The sequence below is a fragment of the Phascolarctos cinereus genome, unplaced genomic scaffold (genome assembly GCF_003287225.1).
Source record: "Phascolarctos cinereus isolate Bilbo 61053 unplaced genomic scaffold, phaCin_HiC Scaffold_5;HRSCAF=322, whole genome shotgun sequence".
Lineage (NCBI taxonomy): Eukaryota > Metazoa > Chordata > Mammalia > Diprotodontia > Phascolarctidae > Phascolarctos > Phascolarctos cinereus.
Genome location: NW_027555958.1, coordinates 65974642 through 65992329, shown reverse-complemented (window position 1 = coordinate 65992329; position 17688 = coordinate 65974642). Strand labels below are relative to the sequence as shown.

Genomic DNA, 17688 nt, shown 5'->3' with positions numbered 1-17688 from the left:
GAAGAATGGCAAAGAACGCTTACTTTCCTCATTCTATTATTACTGTATATATTGGATTTGGCAGCAAGGAGGTATCAGGTAGATATAATTTACATGCAGATCGTTTTTGCTGTGTACTTTCCTCTAACACTTGTTCATCTTTTCTTGTTTACTCATGGTCTCTCTGGTTCCATTTTCTACTTTCCTTCTATTTATGCTTCTACTACTGCAGTCTGAAGGCTGAGGTTCAAACAGGGCTTTCAAAAGTAAGGGTCTGATGCATTGTATATAGCAGTAAAGTCCCTTAAATAACTTCAGAATTCCTGGGATGCTACTCGTAGGAGGTAAGCACTATTGGCTGGGGAGATCAGAAAAGATCTTATGAAGAAGATGGCATTTGAATTGTGCTGAAGAAACACAAGGATACTAAGAGATGGAGACAAGGAAAGAGAGAGCTCTCTAGGCAGAAGACAGCCAGTGCAAAGACACAGAGATAGGAGATGGAATGTTGTGTGCAAGAAATAGCAAAATCAACGAATGTGGGAGGAGTAGGTGATGCATAAGAAGTGGAATGAGAGAGAAGAGCTTGAAATGTTAAACAGAGGAGTTTATATTTGATCCTAAAAATAATAGGCAACCAGTACAGTTTATTGAATAGGGGAGGTGGGATGTGCTGTGGTCAGACCTACAATATAAAACCGTAACTTTGATAGCTATGTGGATAGTCTATTGGATTAGAGACAGACACGGTACATGGAAACCAGTTAGAAGGCTATTAGAAGATAATCAGCACTGGGACTAAGATGGGGACTTTTGTGAATAGATAAAAGGAAATGCATTTGAGAGATGTTGTATAGTTAGAAACCACAAAACTAACTGAATATGTAGAGAGAATAAAGAGCCAAGGATGATGTTGATATTGGAAAAAACCAACTATCTATTTCTTAGGAGCATATACATGGTGAAAGCTACGTTTTTATATAATTAATTTATTTATTTTTAGTTTTCAACATTCACTTCCAAGAGATTTTGAGTTATACATTTTCTCTCCCTCCTTCTCCTTCTCCCTCCCCAAGACAGTGTGCAATATGATACAGACTCTACTTATAAGTTCATATTAAACATATTTTCACATTACTCATGACATAAAGAAGAATTAGAACTAATAGGAGGAACCACAAGAAAGAAGAAACAAAACAAAACAACAAAAGGAAAAGAGAGCAAACAGTATTCTTCCACCTGCACTCAGACTCCAAAATTCTTTCTCTGAATGTGGATAGCATTTTGCATCCTGAATCTTTTGGAGTTGTCTTAGATCCTCGCATTGCTGAGAACAGCTAAGTCTATCAAAGTCAGTCATCACATGGTGTCACTGTGTACAATGTTCTTCTGGTTCTGTTCATTTCACTCAGCATCAGTTCATATAAGTCTTTCCAGGTTTTTCTAAAGTCCACCTGTTCATCATTTCTTGTAGTGCAATAGTATTCCATTACATTCACATACCACAATGTGTTCGGCTATTCCTCAATTGATGGACACCCCCTCAATTTCCAATTCTTTGCTGCCACAAAAAGAGCTGCTATAAATTTTTTTGTATATGTGGGTCCTTCTCCCTTTTTATGATCTCTTTGAGATAGAATACCTACAAGTGGTATTGCTGGGTCAAAGGGGATGTACAATTTTATAGCCCTTTGGGCATAGTTCCAAATCGTTCTCCAGAATGGCTGGATCAGTTCATAACTCCACCAACAATGCATTAGTGTTTCAATTTCTCCACATCTTCTCCAACATTTATCATTTTCCTGTTTTGTCATGTTAGCCAATCTGGTAGGTATGATGTGGTACCTCAGAATTATTTTGATTTGCATTTCTCTAATCAATAGTGATTTAGAGTATTTTTTCATATGACTATAGATAGACTTAATTTCTTCCTCTGAATACTGCCTGTTCATATCCTTTGGCCATTTATCAATTGGGGAATGACTTGTATTCTTATAAATTTGACTCAGTTCTCTATATATCTTAGAAATGAAGTCTCTGTCAGAGACACTGGCTGTTTCTCAGCTTTCTGCTTCCCTTATAATCTTGGTTACACTGATTTTGTTTGTGTGAAAACTTTTCAATTTAACGTAATCAAAATTATAAAAATATGGATTGTTTCATGGATTTGCATGTCATCTTTGTGTAGGGGCCATGCTAATCTTCTCTGTATTGTTTCAGTTTTAGTATATGTGCTGCCAAAGTGAGCATGATGATATTCATATTGCTAAACTGGGTAACTAGAAGGATAATGGCACATACAACAGTAATAATAAAGTTTTAAGCCTGAAATTCTGTGATTTTGTGATTTGATCCTGTGCCTATGAAAAAGGCAAAATTAAGGAAGTAAGCACTCTAGATTCTTTTCTCTAGAAGTGGAATTTAATTTTAGCAATTAGGAGAGCAGGGATTAGATTTTTGTCCAGTCTATTTCTAGGTTTAGATTATTCTAAAAGTTTGCAGAGGGATGTCACACAAATAGTAAGCCTTATATGGCAACTCAATGTGTATTAACTGATAGTTCAGCTTTATTTTTTGTGAACTGTTCTTTATGTGTTCTAGAATCATAATTTCTTTTTGCTGACTAATCGGATTTTATGACAGAAATTAAAATGACCATACATAGAGTGTATACCAGAACTGTAACAGAGTAATAGCCTGATCATTTTTAGAACCCATTATCCAAACAGTGCTGCTTTTTGGTTGAGGAATATTTTTTAAAATGTAAAGATGTATTTAATAAATACATTATACATATTTGTCACATGAGGAGAGAGCAAAATTCTACGCTGGTTGGAATACAGTACAAAAACTGGGTTTATTTTGTTAGTGACAACTATGTAAAAATATAATAGATAGATAGACAAACAGACAGACAGATAGATAAAAAGTGGGGGAAGGAATGTGGTTCCAGAAGGTAGAAGATTTTTTTTCAACATCTTTTTTGTCCCTTACTCAACCCCATTTGCATGCCAGTCAAAGAAGATGTGGGGAGCAGAGCAGATTGAATTTACACTACCTACTCCCAACAAGTCTCTACACAGCTCTTGTTGTACTGACATGTTTTTTGTTTGTTTTTGTTTTTGCTTTTTAGTCCCTTGAATTGGATTTGTGTGGACACAGGATCCTCATAGAGTTAAATTATAGTTATAATAAATGTGTAACTCTAAAGTCAGACAGCTGTCTGGAATCATATACTAGCTTTCCAAAGAAAAGAATTAATCTGAAAATATAAAATGGTGATAATAACAACACCTATTTCACAGGGTAAGGGTAAGGATCAAATGGGATATTTGTAAAGCGCTTGGCACAGTGCCTGCCACAAAGAAGACAGTACATGCTTGGTGATTGATGATGTACCTCTTTATGCACATTCCCAGGCCACATTTGTGATCTAAATATCTGTTACTTGGTCACACATATTCTCTGTGTGTATACTCCCCTCTCCCTTTTCCACTCCCCACCTATGCACACAAACTAGTGGTATAGTAACCTATGAGAAAGTATACTCATGCGAAATAAAGGGATTGTTTTATCATCACTTTATTTGCTATGCTGCTTGACTATCATTTATTTTAAACTCATGTATTTTCTGGATAGCTGGTAAAAATACAGACAGTAATGGCAGTTCATATGCTGTGGTTTTGAGGACACACCGAACCTCAAAAGATTTGAATTCAGAGTAGCTTTTCTGGTGATCCAATGTGAGAAGGAATGCTGGTTAGAACAGTTACAAAATATGCAGTTTCCTCAATTAGCTACCCTCTCCAACGAGCCACAAATATTAGTGATTCAGCACTAATTTTTTTTTTAGCCATTCACTGAATTAAGAGACTTTATTTACCTTCTTTGGGGTGAGTAGAGTGGGAGGGTATGATGATTTAGAAACCAATAACACTGCCAATTTAGTTTGCAGGCAAAATGAACCCAGCAGGTTAACATTACTTATTTTAAAGCATTAAAGTTTTAAAGTTAAAAGAATTACACTTTCTGAAAGGGTATAATTATCTGCAATAAACATTCCCATTTGTTTTAAAATAAATATTTTTGAGCAATTGAGATACTGGCTCATTTTATATAATGTGAAAATATAATATTAGGAGCATAAAAATCATCATCCAAATATGCAGGACCAAATGGAGACAACATATGCTCTCAAACAGTAAGCTTTATCTAATTCTCACTTCTATTGAGGAGATGCTTGGGGAAAAAAGCCCCATTTTGGACTCAGAGCTTTGTATTGAATAACAACATGCCTTAACCCTTGAAAAGGATTAGTATTTTGTTAACTATAGAATAATAAACTTAGGAGCTCCATCAGGAAATTTAAAGCAAGAAACCTTCAGAGACTCTATAAGAATCTCTATTGCCAACTTCAACCCCTACCCATTGTTTCTGGAATTCTCTCCCTATCCTCATCACATAATCTGGTATGCATAGCTCTCTCACTCTGAAGAACTTGCAAAACACATACACACACACACACACACACACACACACACACACACACACACACACACACACACCCCTTAATTCAAAAGATTTTATTAAGTACCTACTATATGTAATAGGGGTTTGGTACAAGTACAATATAAGATAGAATAAAGAATTACAAACACTTTGACAGATCTGGAGAGGTAGAAATAATTTGTAACTGGGGGTGGGGGTACCTTTTCATTTATGAACCTTTTACATACCTTATCCACTCACCAAAGATAGTAAAAAGAACACTGGCTCTGGAATCAGAAGCCTTGGGTTCAAACCCTAAGTATAACACTTAATACTTGTGTGACTTTGTGTAAGTGACAACTACCCTCTGCTTCAGTCTCCTCATCTTTAATATAAAAGGGTTGTTATAGATGATCTTTGAGGTTTAGCTCTATATTTATTATACGCTATAAATTTGAATTTTACTTAGCAGGCAACAGGAACCAATGGAAATTTTTGAGCTAAGGATGTATCTAGGCATAAGAAAGATTATTCTGGCAGGGATATGAAGTATGTATTGGGAGGAAATGGTAGGGCAGGACAGAAGATAATGAGGCTATTACAAGAGTCCTAGTAAATAATGAGAGTCTTTATTTGTATGGTGGCTGCAGAAAAATACAGGAGAGGACAGATGTGAACATTATCATACAAGTGAAGTTAATAAGATTTTTATAACTAAAGAAAAGAAAGACAAAGATAACCACAAGGTAAAGGAACTTAGGTGACTGAATGAATGGTTATACTAAAGATATTAATAGCAGAATAAGAATAGTATGTTTAGGAGAAGAGTTCAGTTTGAAGTGCCCATGGACATGTCTTGCAGGTGGCAGGAGATCATATATCTAGAGCTGGAAGGGACTTAGAAGCCAACCCCCTCATTATACAGTTGAAGACATTGAAATCTAGGGAGTTAAAATAATTTTTCCTCCAGGTCATCCAGGAATTAAGCATCAAAGGCAGGATTTGAACGCAGATCTTCTGAACACAGAATAAGTATGCTTTTTCATTGCAGTACACTGTGGGTCTGGAACACTGAGGATAGATTGATCAATCACTCCATAAATCAGTAAGCATTTATTAAGAGCCCACTATCGGGGCAGCTAGGTGGTGCAGTGTACAGAGCACTGGCCCTGAAGTCAGGAGGACCTGAGTTCAAATCCAGCCTCAGACCAAACACATGACACTTACTAGCTCTGTGACCCTGGGCAAGTCACTTAACCCCAACTGCCTAAAAAAAAAAAAAAGGAAAAGAAAAGGGAAAATAGATCCTACTATGTGCCAGGATCCTACTAAGCACCGGGGATGCCAAAGGAAGCAAAAGACAGTCCCTATACCCAAGGAGCTTACAATCTAACAGGGGTAACAACATTCTAACAAATATAAGCAATGCAAGACATATTCAGGATAAATAGGACATGATTAGTGAAGGGAAGACACTAGAATTAAGAGGGATTGAGGGAAGCTTCCAGTAAAAGATAGGATTTTAGTTTGGAATTTAAAGGAAGCCAGGGAAGTCTGTAGATGGAGTGGAAGAGGTAAGAGCCTTCCAGGCATGGGACACAGCAGAGAAAATGCCCGGAGCTGGGATATGAAGTGTCTTGTTCTGGAACAGCTAGAAGGTCAGTGTTACTGGATCAAAGAGTATATGTCAGGGAGTAAGGTGTAATTAGGCTAGAAAGAGGTGAGGGTTGAAGACTAGGTTGTGAAGGGCTTTGATGCAATATATGAAGTATAAGAGGTATAAATATGGGAGTCATCTGTGTAGAAGTGATAGTTAATTAGCAGGCAATCAGTGACCTCAGAGAGAGCACTTTCAATAAAGGGGTGGGTACAGAATCCTGATTGCAAGATCATAATGCAGTAAAGCCACTTCTTTCTTAACTCTATGACTTAGACAGGTCTCTTTATACCTACAAAGTCACTGTTAGATGGCATTTGTGCTCCTTCAAAAACATCTCTTCCAACTCAAAGAAAATGCTATCTAGAGAAATGTATCTAGATAGAGAGTGCAGATTTAAGCACATTTTTTTCCTTTATTTTTCAAGGATTTTTTTTTCACAATCTGGCTAATGTTGAAATGTTTTACATGACTTTATACATATAATGGGTATTATATTTCTTGCCTTCTCAATGGGTCAGGGAGTAGAGGGAGGGAAAGAATTTGGAACTAAAAATAAAAATAAAAAATTTAAACTAGAAAAAAAAACATCTCTTCCAATTGAGCAGCCTTGTAGTAATCAGGGTTGGCTTGTTAGGGACTTCAAACATCCACCACTTACCCTAGACCAAAACAAATATAATCTTGAGGCAGTATGAGAATGATAAATAATTTGCATAAAAGAGTTAAATCCATTCAATCTAGACTAGAGTGCTCCACCCCTGGCATTACTGCCTCACGGGCTGCTGCAAAGCTGAGCTCCACCGTTCCAAGGCTTCCTTTTGCCCATTACCTATAAATTTAGACATTGTTTCCTCCATTAGAATGTAAGCTCCTCCAGTGCAGGAACTGTTAGCTCTTTCTTTGTATCCCCTGTTTTTAACACAGTGCTTGGCACATAGTGTTTTATAAATTTCAAATTGATTAACTGCTACTTAGTCTTCAAATTAAGCAGTCGATGACAAACTAGTGATAAGTTAGTCCTCCAGCTAAAACTCAGTAAGTCTATAAAATTTAGCCATTCCCTGATAATTACTTTGTCTCCATGACTCCTTGTCCGATTAGGACAGAAGCAGCCTTTTTTTTTTTCCAAAGAATCCAAGGTACATCTTTGGACAGGTTTGGACAGACGAGACACTGTTTGGGTGGTGAAAGTGGGGAGCCATGAAGCAAGGGAGGATGCCCTGACTCCCAAAGGTCCTCACACAACAAAAAGGCTCTTTGTGGGAAAGGCCTGATCCCTAGCTATCCAGAAAGGATGTATTCCCAATGCTGTGGGCTCGGTTTCTGCCTTCTCCGTGCTCTCTCCCACTTGGCCTCTCTCTATGCAGCACTGCCCCCAACCCAGTTGTCTAGGAGACCCTACCTGGAACTTTCATTATGCCTACTTCTAGACCCTGCTGACCCAGGCAGGGACCCCAGAGAAGGATGGATTCTTCACATGCAGGGTGCTCAGATCGAGAAGCAGTGCTGCCCCCTGCAGACTGAACCAGGCCAGGGGCCTCCCAACAAGAGTAGCCATAGCCTCAGCCCCAGCCCTAGCCCATTGCTTCTCTGGAAATGGACAACCTGATGGACATGGTGGCCAAAACCCAGGAACATCATCTGGATGACCAACATTTCAGCATCAACCACCTGCCTGGCTTCCAGTCTGTGGCCCCTACAGATGACATGGAGCAAGGAACTGGGAATCACAGCCACCATCCCCTCTTGGTTCCTTAAGACCCCTCTGCCTTCGGCTTCCAAAGGAACAGCGGCCCCCATCCCCAAGCCCCTGAGGACTTGGGCCTGACTTGGTTTCCACACTCTACCAGTCCCCATCACCAAATAAAAGGCTTTCACATAAACTGAAGGAAAAAAAAAGAGTCCAAGGCTTTGAGGACTTAGAAAACAGATTTGAGTACTATTTCTGAAATTAGCTGTTTGATTTTGGACACAGGATCATAAAGCCGAAGCCTGAAAGGTAACAGGTTCAAAAAATTAACTTCACAAATACAGGGTGTGGCTAGAAACAGATCTTGTGAAAAAGATCTAGGAGTTTTGATGAATCGCAAACCCATTCTGAACATCCAAGGTGATAGTGATAGCACAGGCTACATGGGCTCCATTAGGAGGGACAATGAGAGGAGTAATAGTCTTGCTTGGCCTCAGAGGATGTAACAAGGAGGAAAAAGGTGGTAATTACAGAAGACAGATTTAGGCTTTATGTTAGAAATAACCTTCTAACAATTAGAGCTATTCAAAGTTGAATGTGCTGCTTCTGGAGTTAGTGAGATCTCCCTTCTTGGTTGTCTTCAAGTAGAGGCTGGATTACTATTTGTTCGGGCAAGGGGGCTGTGTTACAAAGGGGATTCTTATTCTTTTGTGGTTGAATGGACAAGATGGCCTATAATAACAATAGCAATATCTAGCATTTATAATAGTACTTTCTATCTTTCTGCAAGCACTATGCTATGTGCCTTAGAAATATTATTTTTTGATTCTTACAACAACCCTGGGAGGTAGGTGCATGATAGCGAGAGTCTGTATCTGGGTGGTGGCTGCAGAAAAAGAGAGGAGGGGATGGGTGTGAATGTTATTATATAAATGAAGTTAATGGGTTTTTATAACTGACTATGAATAGTTAGGAAGAGGAAAGAGTCAAAGGTAACCACAAGGTTAACTGAATGAATGGTTATGGGTGACTGAGTGAATAGTTATGCTATAAGTATCATAAGTATCATAAGTAAAGTCAGATAGTGTGTTTAAGAGAAAATAGTTCATTATTGAATATGTTCAGTTTGAAGTACCCATGGACATGCCTTGTAAGTAGCAGGAGATCATAGACTCATAAATCCAGAGCTGAGCCAGCTAGCTGCATACTATCTCATCCAACTCAGCATCTGTGATTCTATAAAAATGTATAACATTAATCAAACATATAAGAATATGGTTTTTCCCAAAGCTACTATTGCCTGTGTCTCTTGATGGCCTTTTTTCACAGTATTGTGCTAAGCTTTGTAGCAAAAGTAGTAATATGATACTCTACGGCTTTTTTAGTAACAGTTATCTTAAGAAAATGCTTGGGAAAAAGAGTCTATATGCTACTGTGAAATATCATACAGGGGCAGCTAGGTGGTGCAGTGGATAGAGCACCAGCCCTGAAATCAGGAGGACCTGAGCCCAAACCCAGCCTCAAACCAAACACTTAACACTTACTAGCTGTGTGACCCTGAGCTAGTCACTTAATCCCAATGCCTAAAACAAACAAAGAAACAAACAAAAACCTTATACATTCAGATCTCTCTATGCTTTCTTCTGCTATGGAATGAGGCTAGGTTGGATTATTATCATTCCCTTAGTTGAGGAAGAATCCTATATAACCTAAGTGTTGCCTCTCCAAGCATTAAAATGTCCATCACTCCCAATCAGAAGCATTTAAATTCATATATTTCAGGGACTTGGAAGCAACTTCATAGCCTTCTTCTTATCCCCTCTTCTCCCCAACACACACTAATAAACACATACACACATATGCCACAACACTACCACTACCATCACCACCAAATGCACAAAAGAACATATCTAAATTAAGCCCCCAGAACACTCCTGGGTAGAATCAGATTCACAGAATTAAGAGCTAGAAGTCCAAATCTCTCATCTTATAGATGAAGAAAACAAGACATAGGAAAACTAAATCACTTGTCTAAACTGAGGTAGGATTTGAACTCATGTATTCTGATTCCAAATAAAGTGATTTTTTCATCTTGCCTCTAAAATGAGGGTATCCCATACTGTCACCAAATAAATATGAAAATTATGTTTTGAGGTCTTCTGGTGCCAAGATGGCAAAGTGAGGAAGGAACTCCCTGGAGTCCTCCCAAATTCCCCTCCAAACAACCTTGAAAAATTCTTCAGAATCAATTTATGATCAGAGAAGCAACTTACCAACACAGCAAAAAAGGTGGGAGGGGAAACTGGAAAACAAGCAGCATCAACAGGTTACACCCCAGGGAGCCTTCAACAAGGCTCTGAGCTCTTGAGCAATCCACCAGTGAGGTTCCACACCTATGCAAATCAGAAGTTCCAAAGGTAAGCCAGCAGTCCCAGACCAGCAGCACAGCAAGGCCTGACACTCCCCCTACCCCCACCCCAACCCATGTAGGCCACCAGTGAGCCCCCCCCCATTACTGACCAGTAGCAAGAACCCCAGAGCCAGCCAGAAGCAAGACTCCATCCAGGCAACAAGACCCTGCTCTGTGGGCCAGCCAGCAGTGAGACCCTCAAGAGAGGATAACAGGGAGGCCCAGTACACCATCACCAGCCAGCAGAAAGCCTCCTCCCTCCAGCACAAGCCAGCAGATAGGCCATGAGGCCCTGTGAAAGCTAACAGCAAGGCCCAAGCCCTGGCACAAGAAACTTGAGAAGGAGCAGGAGCAGAGCTGAATTGTAATATAAAAGTACAAAATCATGAAATAGGCAGAAAAAAAATAAGAAAAAAAAAAAGAAAAAAGAACTTGACTATAGAAAGTTACAATGGTGACAGAGAGGAACAGTGTCAAAATGGCTACAAAATGGCCTCAAAGAAAAATATAAATTTGTCTCAGGCCCAAAAAAGAACTCCTGGAAGAGCTTAAAAAGGGTTTTAAAAAGCAAATAAGAGAAGCAGAAGAAAAAATGGGAAAAGAAATGAAAGTAATGCAAGAGAATTATGAAAACAGAGTCAACAGCTTGGTTAAAGAAACACAAAAAATGGGAAAATATATTTTAAAAATTCATCAAAGAAAATAACTCCTTAAAACATAAATTGGACAAATGAAAAAGGAGCAACAAAAGCTCACTGAAGAAAATAATTCCTTATAAATTAGAATTGGGCAAGTGGAAGCACATGACTCCATGAGACATCAAGAAATGATAAAAGAAAATCAAAAGAATAGAAAAAGAGAAGAAAATGTGAAATCTCTCATTGGAAATACAACTGACCTGGAAAATAGATCCAGGAGAGATAATCTAAGAATTATTGTACTACATGAAAGCAATGATCAAAAAGAGCCTGGACAGCATCTTTCAAAAAAGTATCAAAATAGAAATGAAGAGAATCTACCAATCACCACCTGAAAGAAATCCCAAAATGAAAACTCCCAGGAACATTATAGCCAAATTCCAGAACTCCCAGATCAAGGAGAAAATATTGCAAGCAGCCAAAAAGAAACAATTCAAACACTGTGGAGCTACAGCCAGGATTACACAGGATTCACCACCTTCTACATTAAAGAACTGGAGGACTTGCAATAACGATATTCTGGAAGACAAAGGAGTTAGGATGATAATCAAGAATCACCTGCTCAGCAAAGGCAGTGTAATCCTTCAGGGGGGAAATGGATATTTAACGAAATAGAGGACTTTCAAGCATTCCTAATTAAAAGACCAGACCTGAAAAAAGTATCTTCAAATACAAGACTTAAGAGAAATATATATATATATATATATAAATGGAAACAAGAAACATAAAACATAAGAGATTTAATAAGGTTAAACTGTTTATATTCCTACATAGCAAGATGACTCTTAAGAACTTTATCACAATCAGGGCCATTGGAAGGAGTATACATAGACAGAAAGTGCAGATATGGGGTGCTTATGATGGAATGATATCCAAAAAACAAAACAAATTTAAGGGATAAGCAAGATGATTGTACTGGGAAAAGGAAGGGAGGGATAGAGTGGGAAATGGAATAAATTTTATGATCTCACATAAAAGAGATATGAATAGGTCTTTCATGCCTAGCTATTACAAAGGAGGGGAAGATGGAGGGAGGCATGGCAAGCAACGTTTGAACCTTACAACAGAATTGCTCAAAAAGGGAATAACATACACACTTAGTTGGATATGGAAATCTATCCTACCCAATAGAAGAGAAAAAAGGGATGGAGATAAGAGAAGAGGAAAGGACTGATAGAAGCAAGAGCAAGTTGGGGGAGGCAGTAACCAGAAGTAAAACACCTGTGAGGAGGAAAAGGGTAAGAGGTGAGAGAAAGAGAGAAGGATAAACAGTGGAAAATAGGATGAAGAGAAATACACAGTTAGTTATCAGAACTGTAAATGTGAATGGTATGGACTCACCCTACAACACAAGTTGAGAGCAGAATGGATTAAAAACCAGAATCTAACAATATACAGTTTATAAGAAACACATTTGAAGCACAAAGACAAACACAGAGTAAAAATAAGGCACTGGAGAAGAATCTATGATGCTTCAACTGAAGCAAAAAAAAAAAAAGCAGGGGTAGCAATTATGATCTCAGACAAAGAAAAAGCAAAAATAGATCTAAATAAAAGAGACAAGGAAGGAAACTATATCTTGCTAAAAGGTACCATAGATAATGAAGTAATATCAAAACTAAACATATATGCACCAAATGGTACAACATCTAAATTTCTTAAGAAGTTAAATAAACGAGTTACAGGAGGAAACAGACAAGAAAACTATCCCAGTGAGGCGCCTCAACTTTCCCCTCTAACCACAAAATATATAAGCAAAAAGTTAAGGAGGTGAATAGAATTCTAAAAAAGTTAGATACAGATTTCTGGAGAAAACTGAATGGGGACTAGAAAGGAATATACCTTTTTCTCAGCAGTACATGGAACCTACGTAAAAACTGACTGTATTAAGGCATAACAACCTCACAAACAAATGCAGAAAAGCAGAAAAAATTAAATGCATCCTTTTTAGATCATAATACAATAAAATTTACATTCAATAAAGGGCCATAGAAAGATAGATTATAAATTAATTGGAAACTAAATAATCTAATTCTAAAGAATAAGTGGGTCAAAGAACAAATCATAGAAACAATAATTTCATTAAAGACAATACCAACTATGAGACAACATACCAAAATTTATGGGATGCAGCCAAAGAAATACTTAGGGAAAAATGCATACTCTAAACACTTACATTAAAAAAAAATAATTAAAGAACAGGTCAATTAATTGGTAATTTGACTTTAAAAAAAACTAATAAAAATAAAAATAATAAATAATTATTATAAATAAATATAATAAAATAAATGAAGTAAAATAAATAATAATATAAATAATAATAAACTAATAAAAAGAATAAATTAAAAAACCCCAATTAACCACTAAATCGGAAATCCTGAAAATCAAAGAAGAGATGAATAAAATTGAAAGTAAGAAAACCATGGAACTAATAAATGAAACTACAAGCTGGTTTTATGGGGGGAAAAAACCAACAAAATAGCTTACCATTGATTAACTTGATTAAAAAAAGGAAAGAAGAAAACCAAATTACCACTATCAAAAATGAAAAGGGTCAATTCACCATCAATGAGGAGGAAATTAAAATAATTATTAGGAGCTATATTGCCCAATTATATGCCAATAAATCTGGCAATCTAAATTAAGTGGATGAATATTTACAGAAATATAAACTGCCCAGATTAACAGAAGAGGAAATAGAATACTTAAAAAAAAAAACAATTTTAGAAAAAGAAATTGAACAAACTATCAATGAACTCCATAAGGAAAAAATGCTCAGGGCCAAATGAATTCACAAGTAAATTCTACCAAACATTTAAAGAACAATTGATCCCAACACTATATAAACTATTTGGAAAAACAGTCAAAGAAGGAGTCCATTTGGCCCTGAGCATTTTTTTTCCCTTAAGGAGTTCATGTAGGTGTCTTACCAAATTCTTTTTAGGACACAAATGTGGTGCTAATACCTAAAGTGAGAAGATAAAAATAGAAAAAAAGGAGATGATAGCCCAATTTCCCTAATGAATATTGACGTAAAAATACTAAATAAAATACTAGCAAGGAGATTACACTAATTATATCACAAAGATCATATATTATGACTGGGTGAGATGTATGCCAGGAATGTAGGTCTAATTCAGTATTAGGAAAAATATCAGCATATTGACCATATCAATAACAAAACTAATAGAAATCACATGATTATCTCAATAAATGCAGAAAAAGCCTTTGATGAGATATAACATACATTCTTATTAAAAATACTAGACAGGGTAGGAATAGAGCTTACCTTAAAATGATAATATTTTTATTAAACTTTTATTTATCTAATTAATTTATCTAAATTTACTAAATTTGATTTAACATTTTAAATCATAATCATTACATTAAATTTATTAAATTTAATATTTTAAATAATTAAATTAAATATTTTGAATAATATTTAAATTAAATTTATTATTATTAAATCAAATTTATTACATTAAATCTAAATTTATCTAAAATTGCCAGCAAGTATTATCTGCAACGGGGATAAGCTAGAAGCCTTCCCAGTAAAATCAGGGGTGATACAAAATGCCCATTATCACCACTATTACTCAATATTGTACTAGAAATGCTAACTATAACAATAAAAGGGAAAAAAAAGAAACTGAAGGAATTAGAATAGGCAATGAGGAAACAAAACTATAACTCTTTGCAGATGATATGATGGTATACTTACAGAATCCTAAAGAATCAACTAAAAAGCTAGTTGAAATAACTAATAACTTCAGCAAAGTTGCAGGATACAAAACAAACACACATAAACCATCAGCATTTCTATATACTTATTACCAACAAAGTCCAACAGCAAGAAAGAACAGCAGAAAGAAAGAGAAATTCCACTTAAAATAACTGTAGACAATATAAAATACTTGGGAGTCTACCTGCCAAGATGAACCCAAAGATCCATGGGACAAGAACTCATTACTTGACAAAAACTGCTGGGAAAATACCATGGCAGAAACTACGTAAAGATCAACATCTCACATAGTAAGATCAGGTCAAAATGGTACATGAGTTATACATAAAGGCTGATACCACAGGTAAATTCAAAGAGCACAGCATAGTCTACTTGTCAGATCTATGAACAAGGGACGAATGAAGTACCAAACAGGATGTAGAGAGCATTATGAAATGTAAAATGGATAATTTTGATTATATTAAATTAAAAAGGTCTTATACAAGCAAAACCAATGCAACCAAAATTAGAAGGGAAGCAGAAAATTGAGGGCAGGGGAATTTACAGCAAGTATCTCTGATAAAGGCCTCATTTCTTAAATATATACAGAACTGAGTCAAATTTATAAGAATGCAAGTCATTCTCCAATTGATAAATGATCAAAGGATATGAACAGGCAGTTTTCAGACAAAGAAATCAAAGCTATCTATAGTCATATAAAAAATGCTCTACATCACTATTGATTAGAGAAACATAAATTAAAACAACTCTGAGGTTCTACCTCACATCTATCAGATTGGCTAATATGACAGAAAAGGAAAATGATAAATGTTGAAGCAGATGCGGGAAAACTGGGGCACTAATGCATTGCTGATCGAGTTGTGAACTAATCCAACCATTCTGGAGAGCAATTTAGAACCATGCACAAGGGGCTGTAAAACTGTGCATACTCTTTCATCCAGCAATACCATTGCTAGGTCTGTATCTTAAAGAGAAGAATTATAAATTGAGAGGATGCTCATCAATTGGGGAGTGGCTGAACAAGTTGTGGTATGTGACTGTAATGGAATGTTATTGCACTATAAGAAATGACAGGCAGGATGATTTCAGAAAAATTTGAAAATACATACATGAAATGATACAAAGTAAAGTGAACAGAATCAGGAGAACATTGTACACAGTGATATTGCATGATGAATTGTGAATGACTTAGCTATTCTCAGCAATACAATGATCCAAGATAATCCCAAAGGACTCCTGATGAAAAATACTATCTACCTCCAGAGAAAGAACTGATGTTGTCTGAATACAGGGTGAAGCATACTATTTTTTAACTTTCTTTCTTTCTTTTTCTATTTCTTTCTTTCCTTTCTTCTTTCTTTCTATTTTTCTTTTCTTTTTTTCTTTCTTTCCTTCCTTCTTTCTTTCGTCTTTTCTTTCTTTCTTTCTTTCTTTCTTTCTTTCTTTCTTTCTTTCTTTCTTTCTTTCTTTCTTTCAAGTCTTCCGGTACAAAATGATTAATATGGAAATGTTTTACATGACTGCGCATGTATAACCTATATTAGATTGCTTACCTTCTCAGGGAGGGGGTAAGGGAGAGAAGGAGGAATATTATTTGGAATTCAATTTTTTAAATGCGAAAATTTTTTTTACATTAAATTGGGGAAAAATAAAATCTCATTAAATATATAGGTATGTATGTGTATATATATATATATATATATATACATATATATGTGTGTGTGTGTGTGTGTGTATGTATACATATATATTATATCAGGGAAGGGAAAATTAGATCTTATCCTTCTAAAATATTTTTGTTGTTAAAACTTATTAAGAAAATTATGTTCCAATAATAATGTTGGTTTATTCTAATAATAGATTGAAACTTACTATTCTTGAACTTCACTTAAATCACAAATTAAATATAAATCTATATCTGCCATAAACAACAAATATGTGAATAAGCTCAATTTTTTGCCTCATGAAATCAGATGGAATAATTACCTACAAAGGTCTCCATCACTCTCTTTTTTCTTTTCTTTCTTTTTTTTTCATTCAACACATTTTCATTAAATTCCTACTATGTGCGTCGTACTATAATATGTTGTATCCAAAGGTAACTAACATCAGAGTTTCTCATCTTTGAGGGAGCTCTTAATCTATTTGAAAAGATAAATTAAATTACATTCAAAGGAATTTATTTAGTCAACAAGTGAAGAAGCATTTATTAAATACTTACTACAGCAGGAGCTGTGCTAAATGCTAAGGGTACAAAGAAAGATTAAAAGATGGTTTCCATGTTATTAAGTCAACTAATATTTGTTAAACACTGCTACGTGTAAGGCACTGTGCTAGATACATGTATATGAAAACTGTTATGATTATAAGGCTAATCAGAGAAGTTTAACTGGAAGGGGAGCTTTTTGATACCTCAAAAGGAAGCTATGGGCAGAAGACAAGGAAGAATATTTCAAATATGGTGCATAATATGAGAAATATATCGAGTTCAGAATGAGCCAGGTGTACACACAAAGTTGATGGAAGGAAAGGAACCTATACTGGCTGAAGTGGAATCCATGAAAGAGAGTAAATAAGAGGAAGTACTGAGAATTTGAATAGATATGTTAGTCTTGTTTAATGAAACTTCTTGAGAAGGAAAGGCTAAAGATTTCTAAATTATAGAATATCAGAGATGGAAAGGACTGTGAAGGCTATCTATTCTGTCCATCTACAATACACCTGACTAGTGGCAATCCAACCTTTGCGAGAAGGGTTCCAGCAAGGGGGAAACTCCTACCTTCCAAAGTAACCCATTCTCCTTTTAGACAGTTCCAATTCTTAGGAAATTTTTCCTGAACCTAAATTTGCCACTTTGCCTTATCCAAATGCTACTCCTAGTTCTGCCCTCTGAAGCCAAATGAATGTAAAAGTATTATTAAGCATTTACTTTGTCCTAGCACTTACTGTGCCAAGAATTAGGGATATTAATACAAATGTCTTTACTCTCAAGGAACATCCATTCTATTAGGGAATGATTAC

The 17688-nt window shown here is 36.0% G+C and overlaps 1 non-coding gene and 1 pseudogene across 1 annotated transcript; one reads left to right on the top strand and one right to left on the bottom strand.

Moving 5' to 3' along the window:
• Nucleotides 1-2122: 2122 nt before the first annotated feature.
• On the bottom strand, nt 2123-2229 carry LOC144458005 (U6 spliceosomal RNA). The gene has a single exon (XR_013487569.1). It is a non-coding gene; the product is annotated as a U6 spliceosomal RNA (small nuclear RNA).
• Nucleotides 2230-7421: 5192 nt separating this feature from the next.
• LOC144457629 (Purkinje cell protein 2 homolog pseudogene) lies at nt 7422-8014 on the top strand (annotated as a pseudogene).
• The last annotated feature ends 9674 nt before the right edge of the window (nt 8015-17688 follow it).